Consider the following 18,300-nt stretch of genomic DNA (forward strand, 5'->3'; position numbering starts at 1 on the left):
TTGGTCTCTCTAAGTGATCACTCTTCAGTTGGTCTCTCTAAGTGATCACTCTTCAATTGGTCTCTCTAAGTGATCACTCTTCAGTTGGTCTCTCTAAGTGATCACTCTTCAATTGGTCTCTCTAAGTGATCAATCTTTGCAGGGAGACACATGTTCATTTGCACTTCAGGAAGGAAACTCAGTTACAGGAATGAAATGTCAGATATTTTGCCAAAGATCGTCTTGTGTCCCCACATGAATTAGGTGGAATGAAACAGGGACTCCTGCACATGAGCAAGAAATCAGATTTTTATCGTAATCAGTGTTCTCATAGTGGAATATTGGGTCTCAGTATTCAATAATTCAACCGCCCCGTGTCAGCTCTGGGCGTATATTCTCCTCTTCTCTCTTTGGTCATTAATTTGTTCTCTCACTTATCTGTACTATTACGTGAAGGTGAGCAATGTGTCCAAAGTAAAATTACGTTTTTCTGTTTTCAGTTCGGACTGTCTGTTGCCGGAATACTAAAGAATATCCCTTCCCACACTGCTTTTTAGTCCTTATTTTCACTCAAAACATGGTTTAGGGTTTGAAGTCAGTCAGAATTCTCAGAAACATGTCTCAGACGCATTCATAGAATGCAAACAAATGTTTTGATTTAAAACTAAACTAGGGCACAAAGTCCCTATAGAGGAGTTCTGAGGAGGAAGCTATGAAGTACATTTCAGTGCTGCATTATATCCACATTGAGTGTTAAGCCTGTATTTCTAAATCAAGATTTTACTCTCTTAGTTTACTCAGTTTGTTAATAAAAATGAGCCATAGCCTATCTACAGATGTTTCCATGAGAAAATAAACAAACAGATTCTTCTAAAAGAGGTAATATTTAAAATATATACATTTTAGAAACATGTTCTGATGAACTTTTCTTTGAATATCTGAAGTGATATAAACACGTTAAATTCCATAGGTAAATAGAACATGAAACAAATTAAATAGAGCATGACCTTTTGTTTCTGGTTTAGTGTCACAGTGAACTGTGCTTTGCGCGGATTATTACTTCTTCGTACTTCAGGCTGTTTTTAAATCCGTGTTTATAAATCCGTACAGACAGACCAAACCAAGACAATAGGGAGAGACAGAAATTGATAGACAAGGGTAATTGAAAATGTTTCTTTTTCTTCTTACTCGCCTAACGATGCGGTATTCCTGGAGTCCCGGTAAACAAAAGTAGCAACAGTTTGCAGGGACAGGCATCTTTTTAGCGGTACTTGGCAAGGAAATACAGACAGCCCTGTGTGAGTGTTTTTTTAAATAACTTCTATTCCTGGCCCCCGCTGAACGAATTATTTCTAGTCAATTGCATTACACTGCTGTCCGTCAGGCTGACCCTTGCGCAGCAGATCATTTCTGAAAGTCGTTAGGTTATCCTCAGGCCGGGTTTCGCAAATAACATGTCCCATTGTGCACGCGGTAAGAGTCATGTGATCTAGTGCCAGATTCGGTGTGCCTGTGAAAGTTGGCGCGTGGCAGCTTGTGTTGAGTGCTCATCATACAGGGAGAACGCTTCCCTGTCAGGCTGCGACGCTGAGCTCGAAGCTGCACTTACACACTAGATAACACGGCCCGTTATTGACATTTGCCACATGCCTCCAGTGCTGGCGAGAGCAAAACACGATTTGTGCTTGTCTTGGTTGTCATAGTTTATTTATCCTCACAATATGGTAGATTCTGTACTGCGGTTATGTATGTTTTGCCGAGTAATCTCTGTTAATGAACTCTGTATAAAACAGATCTCAGTATGTTTGTCCTTGTGTGTGTGTGTGGGTGGGGGTGGGGGAATCGTGCTGGAATATGACACCCTGACTTCAGTGCGTTGATTTCAGAGCCACAGAGGAAGGTGTGGCCGAATCCGGTGTGCCCTGAAAGCCACCTGGCCAATGAGGAGGCGGACATTCACACCTGTGTGAGGCTGAGTGAGACACCTCTCTCTGTTCCCTCTTTTCAGGCCTACTTTCCTGCAGGGAGAAGACCGCCGTGAGAGGACAAACACAGAGGAAACGGGGAAGACTGAGGAGCAGAGCAAGGGGCTGGATATTATTGGTCCAGCTGAGTGGAGATCTCTGCTGTGATTGGTGAGTTAGCCCCAGTCCCCCCTTCACGCAGTCATGTCTGGGTTTGGCTCACTCCTTTCAGTCGGTCATACAGGAGCACTGAAATAGAATGAATGCAGCCTTTCTCACATGAAAAGGCACACAGTGCTCCACAGTGTAGCGGGTGCTGATTGGAGGATAGGCACTTCTCCAACAATATCATCCAATCAACTCGCGGGTACCTGACAGGTCTCAGGTTGTCTGAGAGCAGGGCTTAGCCAACACTGAAGACGACCGCCGTGCCAGCTGGACCACTCGGGAGCACAAACTGTTGTAGATCAGTGTGCCCCATGGGTAGGCCTAAACCTCCCCTGTTGAACTTCAGTGGCTGGTGCTAGTTTGTCAGTCATGCCGTTTTGTTTGACATTCTCTGTATTGTTTGACCCAGACTAGTTTTAAACAGGGATTGCTTTTCCTTTGTTCTGTCATTTTTACTTTTACTGCAACAGCAGGCATAGAACCAAAGAAGCGCTTCTCATGAAATAGTGAAAATAGTCATTGGATGTTCTCACTGTCAGGTTATTTTTCTTGCCTTTGTGAGGCAGTGAAAGTGGAGGCTCCAGTATGACTCGGTCTGGAAGTGAGTACACGGAGTGTGTGCTCCCTCCGTGGTGGTCTTTTCTCTGACAAACGTGTAGGCCAACTTTTAATTGTCCTGGAAGGGAAGTGTTTTCCTCCAAGAATGGGCTGTGCTTAGTGGTGTTGTAGTGCTCACAAAATTATTCATGAGGGTTTCACAAAACTGTCGGGCACAAAAGCAGGAGCTGATATTGATTTTGATTTTATTTAAAGCTGCTTGAACCTGGAATCCGACCCTCACTGGACAGCAGTGTAGCAGACCTTTCCTTTTTATGTAAGTGTGAATGCACGTTATATTATATTATATTATATTATATTCAATGTTGTAAGTCATACACACTTACATTCAAAACATGGTGAATTTGGGACAGGTTACATCTATTCAAGTTAGATATCTTAAGATCTCTAATAGATATCTAACTGATATCTAACTTGATATCAGAAATATATAACTAGCTGTCACTAGCCGACAGTGACCAGGAGCTCACAGGCGGAACACATTGGCTTCGTTCCGCCAGGGATAGGGGTGGGTACGTCAGCAGGGGCTTCGGTCCCATTTAGCAACAGCGACTGCTGCTGGTCGATCGGGTGCCTGTGGTCCACGTGACGAAGCTGCATACGAAATGTCTTTCTCCGACTCATCTCTGTGCTAGCTTAGCTTGTGGACCGCGGTGCGAAAAGAAGCAGCGGCTGACATCACGTGTCTCTGAGGAGGGCACGTGCTTGTCCACGCTCTCCCGGATTGACAGTGGGGGTTGTGCAATGGGACCGAACATCCGATGATAATTGGACATTCCAGAATTCGGGGGAATTGGCCATCCCAAATTGGGGAGAAAATGGGGAAAAAATATATAACTAGATATCTTAAATATCACACTGCCCGTAGATATGCAATAACTCCCATCATGCTTGCAGTTGTAGGTTGGAAAGATTGAAGAGAGAGAGCATTCGCAGAAAAGGAGGTGATTACTATTAACAGTGATGCCCAGTTATGGTTTGAGGTGGGATGAAGATGACGCCAGAGTTCTTTTGTTAGTTTGTGGCAGATGAAGTGGCGTGTCTCTGTGGATCCGCAATGTATTTGCAATGTCTTAACCCGTCCCGAGCTGCGATGAGCGTTGGTAGGAAATGCGATTCAGCCATACAGAGCCTCGGTCCCTCTCTGCAGAGCAGTCTGCACACGAGCAGGAAGTTCATTAGCACTCACTTCACTTTTCTGTTGGACTGGCTCTTTGTGCACTCTCCCTGAGGCATGACTGGCGGTGTGCTGCAGCTCCGTTGCGGATCGGGGGGTTCCAGCTGTATTGTATGAGATCGAGAGGCAGGAGGCAGATTTTTTTAACCCCGGGGTTAATGTTTTAGCTGTGGCCCACCCGTGCATGAGCGGTACTTCGATCTCTGTCGTGTCACAGCCATCTGTGGAAACAACCAAGTGTCTTTTTTTAATAAGGGAAGTACCATGAAACAAAATGGGTTTTGCCACAGTAATGAAATCAGGAGCTGTGAGTATGTAGGTGCATGTGTTTGTCGCATGCGTTTGTCACTTTCGGCAGCCCCCAGTGCCTCCCCCTTCCCAGCAGGATGTGGGGGGGCCCCTCTGGGATCACCCCGCAGTCTGCTGCCGGATGGAGCTCGCAGCCAGTGACCTCTGGCCGATTCCCCTCCAACCACCAGGCCGCTTTGCCGCGCTTCGGATGCTAAAGAGTTCCAGGAAACGTATCAAAGACAAACACAGAAATCAAACAGAACGTGTTTCAAAATATTAGCTCCCCATTCCCTCTTCCGGCGGCCGCACAGAGCAGCCTGTGTCGGCCCCTAAATCGGTTTTAGCCCTCAGCCCCGGCCAAATAAAAAGGTCTTATTAAGGGGTTTCCAAGCTGCATGGTTCACCTTGATTAAACTTGCCGTTAATTTTGCAGCGGTGACTTCCAGAAACCAGAGGGTCCGGGGTGTCGGCCTAGCTCTGGCACAGGACCTGTCCAACACATGCTTGGTCTGAATGCCGAGCCCGGCGTGCCGTCTGTCTGACATTGGGATAAGGTTACAAAGTGAATATTTATTAAAGGGTAATTTAATACTTATATTCACAGTCTAGTGTTCACTATAAAAAGTGTGTGCAGATATAATTAAATGGAAATGTCTTAAGGGGGTATTAGAGCAGAGAACTATCTGGCCAGACACATGGTGGCTGAACTTAGTTTAGGTCCCTTCTTGTTATGAGGGTTTGTGGGTTTTTTTTTTGTTCCTGCTACTCACTGATGGCCATCTGTCTGTTTCAGATATTTCTATCTATAAAATCTGCTCTGGAGTCTGAAGGCGACAGGGTTTCCATGAACTCTCATTTGGATCTTTCCAAAATCTCCCTCACAATTTTTACTCTCTCCTGCGACTAAGAAGAAAATCTGCTTAGCGCTGAATTCAGGTCCAAACGATAGGGTTTCACTTACATGTGCGCACACACACACACACACACACACACACACACACACACACACACACACACAGAGTCACTCATGCACACACACAAACATGGAGCTAGTCATTATTGTTACCTCATTATCTGAGGTCACAGGAGGTCAGGGGATGGAGTGTAGTGTACCAGAGCTAATTCGGAGACAGAATTTTGCATTTAAAGTGCAGTTATATTCAAAGTGAAGTTCAGGTATGCAGGTAGTTTTATGTAACCCACAATTCCTCACAGTACAACAGAAAGTTTGTGCACTGGCTGACTGCTGACAGGGTAAGGCAGGTTTGGGAGAGGTGAAGGTAGCAGTAGCCTTCTCTCCTCTTCTGATTCATCAGACAGATGTGGAATGCGTTGCCATTTGGCTCTACAGGAATGTGAATTACCCATCATGCTCTGCGGCTCTCATGCTAGCACTGGCGTAAGGGTGGCAGGCGATGCCTTGGCAGTTTTCATAGTTGTGCTCGCATAGTGGAGAACAGCTGTTGTTTCGATGTATTTATTGATGTATTGAAGATGCTTTCATTTTACAGACATCAGGTTAGAGACCGAGATGCCTCCTTTAAGACCGTGTTTAAATGGTCATATATGACTTTTTCACTGCTTGTCAGAAGTGGCCTCTTGATCGTCCTCAGCCCTGACCTCCGCCTTTAAGCCTGGCTGTGGCTGAGTCTGTTTAGCGCCTGTGACATGGGGGAGGGCAGCTTTTAGACAGACAGTCCAGGCCCCCGCCCCTGCCCCCCCTGCCCCGCCCCTACCCCCGCCCCCTCGCTCACTTCCTCTCCCTGTCTCTTTTGCCCTTCCTGTGCCAGCCCTCTGTGGGGATACTCCTGTTCTCTCGGCTCGGCTGAGAATGAGCTGGAAGATCCCGGAGTGGTCTGTAATCCTCTTTCAGTGCCCAATCCTCTTTCCCCTCTCCTCTGGGTCTTTTCTGCCTCTGTCTTGACCTCTGAGGATCAGCAGTGTTCCTCCAGAGTAATTTAGCAGCACCTTTTCCTCATCGTCTTTGGAGAACAGCTGCAAGATGGACATGTGGTAGAAGTCATTCATTGGTTGCTGTTGAAACAGCTCCTATTTTGTCATTTTAGGCTAGGATAGCAGACCTTTTATGAATCAGGTTACGGGAATTCTTTCGATCCATGCATCTTTTCAAGTCTATAATTTTACATATGAGTACGAGCTACTTCTGTAAACCATAGGGTTTTAGCTGGAGAGCTGATTTGTCAAACAAACGGGGCAGCAATGAAGCATAGTGGTTAAGGAGCAGGACTCATAACCTAAAGGTTGCTGGTTCGATTCCCCACAGTGGCACTGCTGCAAGGAACTTAACCCCCAATTGCCTCAGTGAAATACCTATCTGTATAAATGGATAACATTGTAAAAAAAAAACTGTAACTGATGTGAGTTGCTCTGGGTAAGAGCGTCTGCTAAATGCCAATAATGTAATGTAGCGTAATGTAAACTTTTGTCAGCGCACCGACCATTGTTCAAGATGGGGATGAAATTGGGATATCACAGCTCGGTGTGAGAGGGCCCACAGCCTCCCCATAATTTCCCCCCACCATCCTAGGACACACCAGTAAATTTCTGAAAGGTCTGAAAGTTAATAAACAATATTTGTTTTTCTCTAACAGTTCCGACTGGCTGATTTTTTTTTCCCTAATTATGAAAGCACTTCTGTGATCAAGGTGGTGGAGGGTTCAGCCTGATTTGCTAATGCCTGCTGTACATAGCCTGGTTTCCATGCTTTTAGTTCTTGATTCAGGTACTCTGTGCCTTAATTGAACAAGCATAATCTGTCCTGCCATTTCAGAGACTCTTAGTGGGTTGTGAACAGCGGCAAACCTGGAGTAGATTAGCCCACTGGGACTGGGGTTGTGTATCCCTGGGTTACAGCAGCAGCCTAAATGTAGTTTAACGCAGGAGTGTGAGAGCTGTCTGTATCTGTTTGCAGAGCTCTATTCTTCGTTCACTCACAGCTGCACAGAGTGTGGGCGTGTGTTTGATGGAAAAGCGCATCGGTGGTGAGTTATGGTGCAGAGCGATCCCTGAGGAATCATGGGAAATCTGCACGCTCAGAGTTCCCTCCCCTCTCGGGAGGTACGTCATCCTGTCGGGGTTTCAGACCCAACCGGGCCCCGCTGAGCATGAAGGAAACTGCTGTCAGCTCCTGCAAAATCGGAAGAGGGCACAGAGGGCCTGTTTGCCCTGTTCACCTGGTACAGGAGGGGTGTTTTTGGTGGGACAGGTGAGGTTTGTGGGGTGGTGAGTGGTAGTGTTCCAAAGTTTAGTGATGATAGAGAAGTCACCCTTGGGCCTGAACTCTAAGGTAGTTTAAAGCTGTCAATTTTTATCAGCCGGGGGTCCTCCTGTAAATGTTTTAATATAAAATATACTGTTAAGTTATGCAGTTTACTACAAATCACACAGTGGCTGACGATTTATTGCCTTATTACCTTCCCAGACAACCCTGGTTACATTGGCACTCTTTTGGCTCGTTGGCTGTTTACTGTAAGCCTATATTAATGTGATATCCTTAGTTTCACCTCAGCAAATCATTTTTCACTTAAATTCCTGCTGTTTGGAGTTTGCAGTTTTGGTCCTTTAAGATTGCACACAGCCTCATTATGAGGACAACTAGATATTTTTGTGGCAAATCAAACTTCACACTTCGGTGTACAGCATAACTTGTGAAATCCTTAGCGCTCACCTCCCACAGAGTGAGAGGGTCATCGGCTTGTGTTGCTTGGCTTTGTGCTCTGCCGTCGTGAGCACGCTGAATCTAACACTCGAAATGGAACACGCTTTGTATTTGCTTTCTTTCTTCTAACTAGGCTCAAAATGTTTTTTTTCTTTTGGATTTTTCTCTGGGCTACGCTTCAGGACGTTCTTAGGCGAGGGGTTTGCATTTGCACTTTATTGTGGTGTGAAATGATTTTTTGATTTTATGAAGTGATACAGTGGGCCTGTTTCAGACTCCCCACCAAGCGCCTTGGATTTATCCCCAAATAAGAAAAGTTATGGCAGTCTAACTTTTGGGCACAACTTACTCAGTATAAGTTAGAATAAATGAGAAGCCTTATGCAGGCAACATAAGGATGAGCTTTTCCTTATGTCGGTTCCTGAAAATCAAAATTAGGAGAGCTGAATCGGGTCCAATAAATGTTTTAAACTATGTGGACCAAGTACTTCTCTTGTAATTAAGCAGCCCTCATAAGTCATTTCGTGTTCCCTTTGTGCAAGCCAAACAATCCATTCATGTCATCTTTCATCCCAGATGTTTTAATGTGATCTGACGGCCTATTCGTCTTTTCCAATCAGACACTGCTTCGTTCTGCTAGCTTTTATTTTTGTTGGATGGTTCAGAGTAACAATCCAATAAATATTGTTCTTTTTTGTGTTGCATGGCATCCATCAAATTATCAGGCTGATTTTAAAGTAAACAAAGACACTAAAGCAGATGATGGATGGCTAGGCTAAAGGAATGGAGAACTGTTGGTAGACAGACAGGCTACAGGAATAGACAGCTGTTGATTGAGAATAGATAGACAGGCTAGATGGACAGTGGTTTATGGATTGTCAGGCTGCACAACTCACTGATGGACACAAGGGTGAAGCTATTGTCTGCTAACCTAGTTGCCTCTCTCATCCACACTGTATAATATTTGGAATGAAAGTAAGTGCAGTTGAGCCAAGTATTCCCCTAGCAGTAGGTGTTTGAAATATATATATATATATATATATATATATATATATATATATATGTATATACTCACCTCACTGAAATCAAACAGTTTTAGAGAAACCTGCTGGTCTGCCACTCTGGTCAGGCTTTAGCCAATCAATGTGATAAGAGCTGCCAGAGTTTTTTTTTTTTGACAGTGAAATGATTATAATGATATGTCATTAAAGATGAAGGCAGTGCGGTGATTAGGCCTGTTAGGCTTAGCCTTTTAGCTTTACATTACATTGCATATTACATTCATTTCATTTAGTACAAGTCCAGCTGTGGTAATGTGTCTTAACTGTGGGGTAGGAGAAGAAAGGTCCCCTGCAGGCTTGTTCCCTTTAGGTTACATTACTTTCATTTAGCAGACGCTCTTATCCAGAGTAACTTCCAGCACAAGAGAACAGAGGTGTGTCCGTTAAACCATGCTCCCCACATATAGTATGTGTGTTGATGTGTGGGGACATAGTTTTATTGAGATGGTGGTTGTGATTTTTCCTTTAATATGCTGGCAGTGTTCAAGTACAGATTGAACATTTTGCATGTAAACAGATAAATGCTGATATGTATTGGCTGTTCTGTGTGTGGAGTAATACAGACTGCTGGGAGAGTGTCTGTTAGCATTAGCGTGAGCATGAGGGCGAGTCTGTCTGTGAACTGGTGAGAGTTCACACGCCACACAGACGCTGTGTCACCCCTGACACGGACAGGATTAAAAGGGCCCCAATCCCTGCAATTTACTCTGTTACTGTATGATTTATGTCCCTGGCTGTGTGCCCTGGAGTCTCTCGCTCGGTCTTTGATAGAGAGGAGGCTGTAGGCCCTGCGTGCGGAGCTCAGAGCGAGAGGTAAATGCAGGGGTTTTTTTTCGGGCTCAGCGGAGGGGAGATGATTGTGTGGGCTAGACCCACACTGTTTTCACTCATGTGTAAATGAGCCGTTTTCAGAAAGACCTCACCACTGGGATTGCCCATAAACACATTGCACTTTTCATTTTGTCATCTTCTTTGTTTCTTCTGTCTTTCTCTCTTTCTTTCTTTTCTCACCATTTATTTCACTCTCCTTTTTCTCCTCCCCTCTGTCTGTTTGTGTCTCCTTCCTTTCTGTCTCCTGCTTAAATTCAAAATGTCTCTCTCTCCCCTGTTTGAATTCAAAGTGTCTCTATTTCTGTCTCCTGTTTAAATTCATTGTCTGTCTCTGTCTGTCTGTCTACTGCTTAAATTCATTGTCTGTCTGTCTGTCTGTCTGTCTCCTGCTTAAATTCATTGTCTGTCTGTCTGTCTGTCTCCTGCTTAAATTCATTGTCTGTCTGTCTCCTGTTTAAATTCATTGTCTGTCTGTCTGTCTGTCTCCTGCTTAAATTCATTGTCTGTCTGTCTCCTGCTTAAATTCATTGTCTGTCTGTCTGTCTGTCTCCTGCTTAAATTCATTGTCTGTCTGTCTGTCTGTCTCCTGCTTAAATTCATTGTCTGTCTGTCTCCTGCTTAAATTCATTGTCTGTCTGTCTGTCTGTCTACTGCTTAAATTCATTGTCTGTCTGTCTCCTGCTTAAATTCATTGTCTGTCTGTCTCCTGTTTAAATTCATTGTCTGTCTGTCTGTCTCCTGTTTAAATTCATTGTCCGTCTGTCTGTCTCCTACTGAAATTCAGAGTCTTTTGCCCCCTCCCCTTTCTGTCTCTGTCTCTACCTGCCTGTTTCTCTGACTCCTCCATCTTGCTTTTTAACAGAGCTCACCTGAGCCCAGCCCACAGCACAGAACGTGAACATACTTATATACAATAAAGCCGTGTTTCCCAACCCTGCTCCTGGAGGCACACTGTCCTGCATATCTTCTATGTATCCTTCCTGCTTGACTAAATCAGGTGTGCTCAGATAATCAAAAGTGCCACTGATGAGTTCAGTCAGGTAGGTAGAGCAGGGATAGATAGAAGATATGCAGGACGGTGTGCCTTCAGGAGCAGGGTTGGGAAACGCTGCAATAAAGTATAGGTCCTGTCTTGTATGCATTGTCTCTCTCTCTCTCTGTAACTGAGACAGACGTTTAGGGTGCATGGGAACAGCAGGCTGGTTGCGAGTCCAGTATGAGAACTGGGCGAACGTTTAGCGTCTAACGTCCGGATTAGGTGCGGGGACACCGAGGTGGGGTGTAGTGTTCTGCCCCTGACACCCAAACGTGTCGGACGTGTCCATGGCGTCTAACAGCCATCTTGCCTTTCACTTCTGGCCATGACATCACTGTCTTTGTCTTAACGGGCCTGGCAGCCTTCAGCTTGGGAAAATATTGTACAGCTTCTGTAATAAACCAACGCAATTACAAATCCCATTTCTGAGGGGGAAAGTAATTAAGTGAGCGGGTCGTTGTGCGATTTTGAATGCTGTTGAGAGAGAAGCAGTTGACTTGTGAAAGTGTGGACCAACTCACTTTAGCTGCATGGAATTGTGGGAGGCACGGCGCTAAGGCATCGCCCAGATGTCTCAGATGATGTGAGACTTTCATCATTAATTAGCGGGCTGCTTTCTGAATGTTGTGGGAACCGTTTCTTTTGTTTCCATTGTGCAATAATTCTTAATGGCTTCTACAGGAGGCTTCATTACAGAGCAGTCAGAATGGGGGGGTGGTTGTATCACAGTGCTCTTTGATATAAGCTAATATTTGGAAAAGCTGAGTAGAGGATGAATATTACTGGACATAATTGAATAGGAGTCTCTCACTGTCTCTGTCTCTGTTTCTGGGCCATGTCTGTCGAAGGGGCGTGTGTCGCCAGTGTGGAAAAAGGTGCAGTAATGACTGTGTTTGGCCATTTGTCTCTGTGTGGAGAATTTCTCCTCTGGGTGTCAGAGTTGGTGTGTCCATCCCTCCACCCCTCCACCGCTGTAATCATCTTATCTTCCACTGTTCCAAGCAAAAGCTTATTATGCAGTAAACCTTACAAAAAGGGAGAGGCAAGCAGGGTGTGTGTGTGTGTATGTGTATGTGCGGGTGTGCATGTGTGTTTGGGTGTGTACGTGTATATGTGCACGCAGAAAAGTCACTTAATCGTCTTGGGAGATAAGCACAGCATTGTGAGATGTTTGGTGGGAAAAATGGACACGAGTGATGCACTCACCAGTGTATGAAGTCATTTCTCATGCTGTTTACAGTAGGCCCTTATGGGCATTATGGGTTCAAAATTCATTAGTCATAGTTTTCAGTCTCTGTTGCTGGATTCATAAAAATGGGACAATTCAGGAAATATTACCTGAATTGGAATACAGCCACTGGTCAGTGTAGAATCTCTTACCCAGAGCATGCTCTAAAAAAGCTAAAAAAAACGGCCTGTGTGACCTTCCTCATCCACAGCGCTTCAGCGTATTCTTTCCTGCAATCAATCTTCAGCCTGATTCGCAATATTTTTCAGTTCAGCAAATTTCCACATTCCAGAAGGGAGACTCGTGGCGAATAGCGGGCTTCAGACTGAACTTACAAAGCTCTTATTCTGCTGTGCACAGAGGCGCTAAAACCAGCGTTGTATACAAATCGTGCCTCGCTGTCTGCGCCACTGCACCCTGCCAGTGTTTGCCATATACTTAATTTAAAGTGGAATTAATTTGCTCATGAAAACATTCCTGCGCAGGGTAAATGACTCATTTGAAATAAAATTATATTTGATAGGGGGTTCATTAGTTTAATGAAATGTTCCACTTTAGGTCTGAATGTGTCCTAAGAGTGACACAGCAGGCGTGGTGATAGTAAAGGCTTTTTTTTTTTTTTTTTTTTTCCATTTTTTATGCCACAAGTTCACTCGGTTCATGGAGAGATGGCTCCCATTCAAATTTCATGTGCTGCTGCATAAACGGTCTCGCATCAAGCAGACGTTTATGAAAGTCCCCATCTATATTTTAAGAAGGAGATTGTGGCTCAGGACTGGGCCTCACTGCAGCCTGCTTACAGCTCACTTGGCATGTTTTTTCGGTGGGTAACTTTTGTGGAGTCTGAGTCTGTCAGTGCCATTGTTCTGTGTTGCTTTCTGCAGCTTGACCATCCAGGGGCCTAACAATGGCCGGGGACCGCTAAACACAGAGTCGCTCTCAGCTCCCGGCTTCACGATGAATTTTAACGAGCGGTTGGGCTGCGCCAGCCACAGCGTGTGTCGTAACTCCTGTAAATTGCCGGCCGCGGTATGTCGGCATTCGGTTCTTGGTGAAGAGTCTGGAGCTGGACGGCGGGTGGGGGCTGGACTGCGGGCGGGTCATTTAGACTAACCTGATTGGTACCAGGGAATAAATGCATCTTAAGCGGGCAAAAATGTGCACAGGCCAGACAGCACGCAGCGCCCTGCCTGACGCTGCAGAGTGGGGCTGCTCAGATGAAAAAGAAAAATGGAATTCGGCTATGGCATTTATTTGGGGAACTTGCATAGCTCCTGTGGTCTGGTCGTCATGTCGACCACGGATTGCTACGCGCCATGTGAGATCTTCTCCGCGATGTTAGCAGCATTAGCGGCTGAGAGCACTTGCGCTAACCCCCCAGTAGCCAGTCTCGGCGCGTATGCGGACAGATTTTGGAGACAGAAAAACTTCACGGGATAAAAGCACATGAAATATTTATTCAAGGCATTTCTTCAAAACCTTAAATCCAATAAAAGCACTGCATCGCAGTCCACCAAGAAGTAAAAAATAAAGATGGGAAGAGTCATGTTGGTCACGAATTTCACATGAACGAGAGAGAGAAGAAGAGATGAGAGTGGGATGCAAAGGCAGAGGGAAAGGACAGAGTGAGAGAAAGAGGAAGAGAGAAGGTGTGAAAGAAATGAGAGCTCGGTGTATTTAAATGAAATCCTAGACCCTGATCCTTGCTGGTAAATCAATGAAATTGGGATTGATACATTTGGAGGAGGGAGAGAAAATCATATGAAGTTGACTTCTCCCATCAGATACTCTCATGGGGTGCTTTGCTGAGGATTGTGGGTAATGTCACGCTTGCTGTCGTTCACCTTGCCAAGGGGTGTTATCACCACTCCAGCCTGTCCAGCTGAAACAGCTCTCTGTGTTGCTGCCACTGTAGTCTCTGTCCAAGTGTTCCTTGGGAAATATGCCATATAAATCATATACCCTTCATATTTAGCAAACATAGATCTATTTTGAAAAAGAAAGAAATATGAAAACAGCTAAAGAGCTAATGCTAACAAAAAACGAGTGTGTTTTTTAATGAACAGTGACAAATGACCAGATTTCACTCTGGCAGTCATTGACGCAGATACAGGCTGTTAGGGCTGGAGGCTTATTAATTGATTATTTGCTGCATGTTTGCTTGATTTTTGAGGCACTCGGATTTAAAAAGTACATTAAACGCACATTATTTTCTTATTATGCGGCAAAGGGGAGAGTGAAGATATGGGAATGTGTGTGAGGGTGTAAACGTTGCCTGGGGGCTGTGAAAGTCCCTGAATCTGGTGGCAGGATGGGTGGGTGGGTGGGTGGGGTGGGGGGGGGGGGGGGGGGGGGGGGGGGGACAGCACCCCTGTGTCTCAGTGCACTTCCTGGCCAGCAGGGCCCTGATTGGTCCCAGCTGTTTACTGCTTTCTGAGTGGTGGACATGGCTGTCACTCATTACATTACTTTATTGTCATCTAGCAGATGCTCTTATCCAGAGCGACTTGCATAGGTTACAGGTTTATCTGTTCATACAGCTGGGTATTTACTGAGGCAATTCTGGGTTAAGCACCTTGCCAAGGGTACAGCAGCAGTGCCCCTGTGGGGAAATCGAACCTGCAACTTTTTGGTTTCAAGCCCTGCTCCTTACCCCTATGCCACACTGCCCCCCACTCCCAGAATCCTCTCTGATTCTCTCTCTGGTGTGGAAGGTTGGTGCTGGCATGTGCACCTGTAGGTGTGCTTGCCAGGGCTTAGGAGCGTGTGACTGCTTCTCACACAGATACAGAGGGTACATACATGAACAGCAGCTCAGAGGCAGCGGTGTGGACATCCACTGATCACTATTTCATCTGGACAGGCCAATAGTGGCACTTAGATTGACACACACATTACACATAATATAAAGATCAGTCTGTCAGCACAGTGCCAAGCAGCAAGTACATCTGCAAGAGGCAGAGGAGGGCTTTTCGTAAGGATTGAGAAGGTGATTCATTCTCCTGGCAGAGCCAGCAAAAAGCCAGCAGAGGTGTTCACTTAAAAGCACTCCTCCCTGAGAAGGCGGACACACAAATTGACTCATATTCCGTGTCCAGGAATTTCATCAGCCTAGCTGACAGATTGTCTCAGAGAGTGGTTGGTAATAAAAGCTTTTTTTTGTTGACTTTCTCACAGAGTTGGGGTTGGAGTGTTTTTTTTTTTTAATTTGACAGGGATGTGAAGTAAGCGGTCAGGTTTTGGTTAGGAAGTCATTGGCCGCTTGTGTGTGGTACTTGCTGGCCCTGCTGGCTTCTGCGAAAGCAGAACATGGTGCCGATTGGATGTGCAGGAGTCTCTCTGTGCTGCCAGACCTGCATCATCCACTCCAGTTTGGTTGATCTTTCACCTTATCTGGCTTCAATTCATTTTCCAATGAACTAGAAGGGCTAGAATGAATCTTACTCTCCATAAATTCCTGAAAGTGGGCTGTGTGCTTTGCTGTTGTGATTCAATGTCTCGGGGCTGTTTTTAGGAATGTGTAGCTTTTTGATGAAACAATTTGACAAAAAGAGGCTGTCTCTGTACAAAACGTGACCTGTTTCAGGAATTCTGTTTGCTGAATGCTTCCGTTTCTGCTCACAGTTAAGTACATACAAAAGTTGAAGACTCATTGTTTTTCTTCAGTCTTTAATCATCTTGAATAATGTAAACTTACAATAACAATAGTTTGGCTTCGTATAAAAAGGAGAAACAGATTTCCATCTCAACAAGGTAGCTTCAGAACCACTGCATGTCACTCTTCTTATTGATGAATAATGTGATTTCCAATGCAGGACTCTGGATCACATGACCAGTGGATTCTCCCCTTAGTCCCACAGTCAGGTCCAGTGTAGCTCCACCCACAGCAGAATGTGTGCGGTGGAAAGGATGCCAGCATGTGGAGTTTGCAGTCACGCTATTCCTTGTTGAAAGTGAGAAGTCCCTTCACACTCTGAGCTCACCTGCCCGTTGCACTGGATTACCTAGCAGTGTTTGCGTTAATGCATGGCGGTATGAGCGGGGTCACTGGGCCGTGGGATCGTCTGTGCAGTAGTGATGTCATTTGGGAGCAGTAAGGAGCTTTCTCTCGGCTTCTCTCTCTCTCCCCCTCTCTCTCTCCGCTGGCTTGTGTTCTGCGATGCGGGTAGAGTGGATGTTTGTCTGATGTGCATTGATCCTGAGTGGGATTACAGCAGGGTCACAGGGGAATTGGAGCAGGCCGCCACAGGACGATTGCTCACAGCTCCAGGGGCGGAGCAAAGCATGCTGGGTAACCGCTGCATGCTGGCACTCCCCTCTGTAAACTACAGAAGAATCAGAAGAACCTGTGTTTCAAAGGACTGTACAAGTGAACACACAGAGATGTGTGTGAGTGTGTGTGTGTGTGTGTGTGTGTGTGTGTATGTGTATGTTTGGGTGAATGAGTATGTGTGTGTGTGTGTGTGTGTGTATGTGTGTGTGCATGGTTCTGTGTGTATGAGTGTGTGCGTGCACTCGCACATGTGTGTGTGCGGGCATGGCTTCATGTATGTGTGTGTGTGTGTGTGTGTGTGTGTGTGTGTGCGTTAAACTGATACTGTGTGCCATGAGCCAAAACCTAACTGTGGGAGATGTCCCACAGGGCAGTAACTCAGCTCAATAAACCATTTCATTTGTGTAACAAAAGCTGGTGTGTCAGATAGGCTTTGGAGTGAGTCACCACCTACTCATACTGTATTCCAGCTCTGAGCTGCTTTCTCTGAGTCCCTTTCTCTCCCAAAACACTCTCTTCCTCTCCTCTCCTCTCTCTAGGGTTGTGTGTGTTTGTGTACATGTAGGCATGTAAGGATGTGCATTTCTGTGTGTGTGTCTGTTGTATGTGAGTGTGAATGGTTACAGAATGAGGTGTTCAGGTATTTAACACTTGGGTATTAGCAGCTGTTGGCTAATTAGAGGCCAGCGGTTTTCTCTGGTGCTCTCATTTAATGACCGTGAACCCATTGTCATCAAGTGACAGTTATTGCCGTGGGTTATTCAGTTAAAACATACATACTACAATAGCTGCTCTTTGTGGCTGTCTGCAGTTTTTTTGGCCAGTGCTGAAGTGAGCCACTGAAACCCTGAACAGTCTTAAAGTCAAAGTGAGATTTAGATCAGAATAAGAAATGACACTGCAGACCCGCTCACGAGAGAGAAGCCGCTATGGTCTGGTGGTCCGGGTTATCCGGCTTATCTTGCCTGATTATGACAAATGGATGATTTCGCTGTAGCAATGTCACAGCACTCATGTTTTTCATCATCTTAACTTTTGTGGAGTGTGTTTAAAAAGTCATTTTTCTATTTTTCCTGAGAAGATCATTTTCCCCTAAGCAATGATTTTACAGAGGAAGTTAACACAGTGTGAAATGTCTTGTATTTGCCTCGTTCCCTCCGAGCCGTCTGATTCTCGCTCTCACGCAATTTCACACTTGCCCTTTTGGTAGACCTTATTAATTACATCCCATTAGCTGCCATGGAAACAGCAGTGGGGGGGGGGGGGGTTGTGAAAAGAGAGGGAGAGAGAAGTCCTTTAGGATCGCCAACTGCGATTACCATCGGGAGTTAACCCCTTTTGCAGAGGAGAGGGAGGCTCTCATTGGCTGCTGACTTCACAATGGAAGTTGTCGCTGTGGAGACGATTCAGCTTTGAGTGGCGTGATGGATCTGCAGGTAGTGCCTGACATACAGTAGCTTTTCTTCACCGTTTATATCGTAGTATAAAATCCTGAACTAGTAAAGAGCATCAACAACCAGCAGGGTGATGTCACATGACTGGGCCAAAGAGAAGATGGAAGCCATCAGAGAAATTCCAGTCAGGGCCCTGGCTTGATATACAGATGAAAACAACCCAAATGTTTTTTTTTTATTCCCTCTGTCACACACCTGCCTTGGTTAGTTATTCTCAGGTCTAACGCATTGCTGGTGGGTGTGGCATGGAACTGAAGTGCACCGGTGTGTGAAGGAGGGAGCAAAGAAGTGTTGGGCATCTTTATTTTATATATTATTTCTTATATTTTATGTTATATTGAATTTCCAATTGAAGATTTATGAGGAGAGACCTCTCACAATCAATAAACCCGTCCCATTCTCAAATATAAAACCCCACTCACCACTTCCTTTTCATGTCAGCTGTTCACAGCATCCCTCTTCCACCCTGTCTCCTCCTTATTTCTATTCCTTATGTATGATGTCCAACGGGGGGGTCAACAACCTCAGCCCATGGCTAGGA

At 45.3% G+C, this 18,300-nt stretch overlaps 1 long non-coding RNA gene across 2 annotated transcripts in view; it reads left to right on the top strand.

The window, feature by feature from the left end:
* Positions 1 to 18,300, top strand: part of LOC118781921 — a 38,639-nt gene that overhangs the window by 12,367 nt on the left and 7,972 nt on the right. For both annotated transcript variants that reach the window (XR_005005123.1, XR_005005124.1), the window contains exon 2: positions 1,988 to 2,114. This is a non-coding gene — a long non-coding RNA (uncharacterized LOC118781921). The remainder of the gene's footprint in view (positions 1 to 1,987; positions 2,115 to 18,300) is intronic.

This window comes from Megalops cyprinoides, chromosome 8, assembly GCF_013368585.1.
Source record: "Megalops cyprinoides isolate fMegCyp1 chromosome 8, fMegCyp1.pri, whole genome shotgun sequence".
In the NCBI taxonomy this organism is placed as follows: Eukaryota; Metazoa; Chordata; class Actinopteri; order Elopiformes; family Megalopidae; genus Megalops; species Megalops cyprinoides.